The sequence below is a fragment of the Cricetulus griseus genome (assembly GCF_003668045.3).
Source record: "Cricetulus griseus strain 17A/GY chromosome 1 unlocalized genomic scaffold, alternate assembly CriGri-PICRH-1.0 chr1_1, whole genome shotgun sequence".
In the NCBI taxonomy this organism is placed as follows: Eukaryota; Metazoa; Chordata; class Mammalia; order Rodentia; family Cricetidae; genus Cricetulus; species Cricetulus griseus.
In genome coordinates, this window is record NW_023276807.1 from 232,805,436 (window position 1) to 232,811,315 (window position 5,880).

Here is a 5,880-nt window from a genome sequence, read left to right on the forward strand (position 1 = left end):
TCTCCTCTTAGAACCCTTTGACATACTCTTAACAAATTATCAAGGACCTCTAAGATTTCTATTTTTGTGGGCAGCATGTATTCAATATTTACCATTTGACAGATTAAAGCTAATAATTCTTTAATATCTATGGATCCATTTAAAAATAATAGTGAATGGTGCATATTAAAATGTGTTGTTTTTATGAAAATGCATTTATCAAAACAAAAGAACTAGTGTGAAAGTGACATTGTTTTCTGTTTTTGTGATTCTCCTTAATGTCTGATTAAATAGAAGAGAGAGAGATAGACTCCCAACTCAACTTGTGCATTAAATTCATTAGCAAATGCCCTTTGGCTGGAATGCCTGAAGAAAATCCTGCCTCACAAAGACATGTAATGGGAAAGGCAGACAGATTTCAACAGCATTTGAGATGGGCAGCCCTCAGCAATTGGTGGCTCTTCATGCTTAGCTGCAATGAGGGTCTAAAACCATTACATCCAAGTCCATTAGTCTTCTTGATTTGAATTCTGTAACACCCTGCTTTGGTCTTTCGGTCAATACCAGCAAATCTTTGAAACGATGACACTTCCATTATACAATGTCAAAAACTACATCTATTCCCATCACTGTTGTTGTCATCAGCAAAGCCTTGAAGTATTGTAAAGCTGCCAAGCTCCTAGCAACTGAAGCAACCTTTCCAAAGTCCTGACTCTCACTTAAAGGCTTGAATTTTACCATTGACCATAAACAGGTTTCTTGAGAATATGTCTGACAAATACTCAAGTCTGAATCGCACAGCATGTCTGTCAGTCATCCTTTCTAATAAATGTGGTGCTCTACAGAGGAGGGCTGAGGTGTGGGAGGGAAGCAGCCAGCTGGCTCAAGTCCCAAGTAATCACAGAAGTGATTTTGCTCAAGAGCCTAAGCTGGGTCATCCAAAATGTAAATTTCTGCTTGTAAAGCATGTTAAAATAATTGTGAGAAAGTAATAACAGGTGGGTCAGTGAAAGACATAATGATAGTCACAAATTATAATGCCAGTGCCTGGTTGGGAAGAATGCAATGAGTGTTACTAAGCCCCTCCCTTCCAAATGCCAACCTTAGGAAAGGAGCCACTATGAAAAGTATTTGGTCCAAGTGAACAGGTGCCAGGGCCCCAGTGTGAAAACTGCCCCCAGCAAAAGAACCGATCACACTCATCCTAATTTAAGTATTGAGGTCCCTTGCAGTCCCTGCACTGCATTAGCCACACGAATGACTTATCCCAAGTATAAAATCATGTAGTTAGCATCACTTGATGACAGATCTATGTTCTGGGCCATTGAGATCAGTGGTTCACAACTGGCCACAACAGCTATTGTTAGATGCCAGGGTTAAATAACCCCAATTACCAACTCCCATTTGTCCTTAAAAGCAAAAGCATTTTCTAACTTTGTTTCTCTGCACAGCTCCTGAAGGGTGGCTAGTAAGATGAGCAAGCCCTTCTGACGACAGCAAGCTCTGTGATGATAATCAAAAAGGGAGACAAGAGCTCAATTTCTGAGCCACTTACTAAGATCCCAGCAGCACTTGTTATTAGCATCTGTGGTGGTTTGAATAGGAACTGTCCCCATAGGCTCAGAAATTTAAATGCTTGGTCACTGGGAGTAGTGCTGCTTGATAGGGATTAGGAGCTGTGGCCTTATTGGGAGAAGTGTGTCACTGGGGGTGGGCTTTGGGGTTTCAAATGCTCAAGTCAGGCCCAGTTTCTCAGTCTCTCTCTCTCTCTCTCTCTCTCTCTCTCTCTCTCTCTCTCTCTCTCTCTTCCTCCTTCCCTCCCTCCCTCCCCCTCTCTCTTTCTCCCTCCCTTTTTCCCTTCCCTGCTCCCTACTGTCTGCGAACCTGGATGTAGAATTCCCAGCTCCTCCCCACCCTGTCTGCCTGTACACTGTCATGCTTTCCACCATCATGACAATGGGCTAAATCTCTGAAACTGTAGTCCAGCCCCAATTAGATGTTTTCCTTTATAAGAGATGCCATGGTCATGGTGTCTCTTCACAGCAATAGAAAGAACACTGACTAAGACAGAGCCTTTTTTTCAAGCATGCCTGCTTGCTTAGCATAGACTGACTGATAAACCCAAGAGTTAGAAAGAGATTCAGAGATTGACGGAGAAGCACACCACACGGGGATTCTAACTTGCTTATTCTCACAGGACTTCCTCCTCCTATTGCAAAATACACCTAGTGCATTAAGTGCTTTTAGGTATTCTGTATAGTAAAGAAAGTATGTTCTACTTTTATAAGACCCTCAGCATCCTAATTGCAAAGATAGAAATATGATGGGAAAATAAACACTAAGAGTTTTATATGGGGGACTTTTTATGAATGTATGTGTCTGTGTGTGCATGCACAATTGTGTGCCAGGGCTCTAAGAGGTGAAGAGAGATTGTCGTATCTCTGGAGTTGCAGTTACAGGTGATTCTGAGCCATGAGATGCAGGTGCCAGGGAACCAAACTTCAGACCTCTGAAAAAGCAAGTGCTCCTGGCAGCTGAGTCTCCTCTCCAGCCCTATATGGAGGTGCTAAAAGTGGCCCAGATCCCAACTGGAGTCCTGCTGGCCTGGTTGGTATGCAGAAAAGTCTGTCTCCGGCACCTTCTTACATATGTCAAAGACAACATTTAGTCATTAACAGATTCTATTTTTTTTAAAGTTCTAGCTATATGTAAAAAACTGAGTAAATAGCAAAGAGAGTCCCCATACACCCAGTGAACAGATGCAGAGGGTGTTTTCTATTATTAACTTTTTGCATCTCTGTGGTATATTTATAGACTCAACATTAGATGCATTTTGTTAGCTAAAGCTCATATTTCCATTCATATTCCATTTTTACGTCCTTATAACTTTTTAGATTTGTCAATTTTACTATTCTAAACTCCCATGCTTCACTCAACTTTCTTACCTTTTCCCATCCAAACTTTGGACATTCACTAACCTTCCAGAATGTCGGAGTGTCTGGAGTCAAATCCTATGGACCCTCTAAGACTGGGTTCATTGACTAAGCATAAGCACTTAACAGTTAAATGCCCACATGGTATGTCAGGGAAGCATAGTTCAAATCCCTTTATTGCTGAATAATATTCCATTGTTTGATATTTGTTCACTTGGTCATCTATTAAAACACACCTGGGTTTCTTCCAGTTTTCCATGGCAATGAAGGAAGCTCCTATGAGCCAAGGTGGTTTTCACAAGGCTCAGAGTTTTCACCTGATTCAATCAACAGTCAGGAGTGTGATCACTGAATCATTTGTTTAAAGTATGTTTGCTTCAGAGGGACAAATTTCACGTGTTTTCTCTCACATGTGGAATCTAGATTTAAAGATTATATATGAATTGAGAGTAGAAGGGAGGCCATATGGAAGGAGGAAATGGTCTAAATGGACAGGAGAATGAGAAGACGGTTGGTAATGGAGAAAGAAAGACAGATACTTCATGTTTGCCATCATATGGAGAAACTAGATTTAAACAAAAATGTAAAATCTTAAACATGAAAGCAAACTGTTGAGTGGAACAAGGAGACCAACTGGTGACAGGGACAAAAGAAGATAACTCATGTGGGTATGAGCAAAGAGCAAGGTCACATGCTCCACACAGTGTCATGAGACGCCTTGTTCTGCATACAACAGAAAAGATTCATTGTAAAAGCAAGGCAGGTGGGGCAGGTCTGCAATCCCAGACAGTCCCAGCCTTGCCCCCGTTCCTTCAAAGCTCTTTTCTTTTCTCCTTCCTCTAAACAGCTGTGTACTTTTATCCACATGCACAGCCTCTTTTACTTTGGGCCTCCCTGCTCCTTCTCTCAAAACCCACTTTCCCTCTTCCCTGAAGGCCTCTTTAACGCACCATCAGAATTTGTTCCATTTTACAGTCCTTGCTTCACACCAGCAGCCCCCTCCACGTCTCTGTACCAGAGCGCTGGCCAGCTGGACACGAGCACCCACCTCTCTGACTTTCTAGTGGCAGCAAGCTGCACTCTGGCAGCAACCCTGACCTTGCCCACAGCATCTAAACCCTGGCAAAGAGGAGGCTCTGAAATGTGTAAGGAATCACTGAGTAAGCAGGTAGACGTGGGTGTGTAGATGACTTTCTCCTTGGGCAACAGCTCAGACTCTAGAAGGAGTGAACACTAGTACACTGTAATAGCACATACAAGGGAGCTTAATCTAGGGGAACCAAAGGGAGAGGCTTGGGCAAGGCTATGTAGAAGGTTCCAGAACCCTGAGGTCCATGGTGACCTGAGACATTACTATATTCAGATTTGACAGTGCTATGCTTCCTGGCAGTTGAGCAAGTCATCTCCCATCCACCCTATGCAAAACCCTCCATATAGTCCCAGTGTGGTTCAGTGTTGAAGCCATGGCCTGTGATGACAGGATGCCCTCCCCCCTCCCTCTCTACCTGTCGACCACTCTTAATCTCTATCTTCTCAACTCCAGCCTCACTTCAAATTGCTCCTTTGTGTTCACTCCACACATACCCTCACCTCAGGGACTTGTCCAGGGCTGTCCTTTTCCATGGAACACTCTTCCTCCAAATAGCTCCCATCATTACTCACCTGGCTAGAACTCTCCAACCATCACCCTTCCCTCCTTCAGAGCTTTGTTCCCACATGGAAATCTCCTCCACCTCAAAATCCCCAAGAAAACTATCTGCCTCATGGCATGTGCCCGATACTTACCTGTTGAGTGAGGGACAGCATCAAGCCATGTACTGCTAACCTCAAAAGGAAGGCTTGTCTAACCTGAGCCATGGCAAGGCCAGGAAGAGAGCGTGAGGGACAGGGCTGCTCAAAGGCTCAGCTTCCCATGTCACAGCAGCCTCCTGCAGGAATGACAGCTGGCCCAGGGAAGTAGTGCATTTTGGATTTGTTGCTTTCTAAACCATTTAGCATGGCAAGCCATTAGCAAAAGAACGCTTCCCTGACCAGCCTTGTGGTTGCCTCTGCTAAAGCCTGGCTCCTTCCCACCCACACCTCCACTATAGTTAGCTGAGAGCTGAAATGACGCCCAGCTCTGAACTCCTCCAGCGTCTCCACAAAGCTTCCTGTCTCCTTGATGAGGAAGAAAGGGTGCACATTTAAAATGCTTATAGTGATTGTAAAGTGGGTGTACACTCATGGGGTCACAGACATTTCTAGAATTTCAAATTTGCACCAGCACTGAATTTAGGTGCATTTTTAAATGTAGTGAATGTTTTCAAAGTTACCCTGACATGGCCAAGATAAGGCTCCTAGGGCTTCCCTGCATGAGGCCCAGTGGTACTTGACCCACACACTCAATTTTCATGAGGGCCACAAAAATCCTTGAGAATGACCGGGAGACCAGGTGAGAATGTTAAGTGTCAGTCCCCGAAGAAACTCCCCACAGCCTCTGCAGCTTCCTCCTATGGTCATGCTTCCTCTCCCAGCCACGCCTCCTCCTTTTCTCACCCAACACACCACCCTTTGCATAACCAACTCATAGGCTTAATTCAAAGCTTGACTCAAGTGTCACCATTATCTGGATTAGGTCCATATTACAACTCTCCCTGTCCCCTTACATGGGTCTTGAGGGGTCCTTTAATATCCAGCTTGTAGCACAACAAATTGATAAGTAGTCAGATAATTTGGTGGAAGTCTGAAAGGATAGAAATATTATGTACCATACATGCAGAGTGACTGGGTCAGTCTGGTGCAGGCTCCCTGCTGTTGTCTCAGTCTCTGTTAGCTGCTATGAGGCCAGGTTAGTTGATTCTGTGGATTTTCTTGCCACAGTTGTGTAGCTTGGTCCTCTTGTGGGACTCCTAACAGTGGGAGCAGGGGCTGTCTCTGACTGTTACCTGCTTTGGGGACCCTTTCATCCTTCCAAAATGCCTTCCAGCCT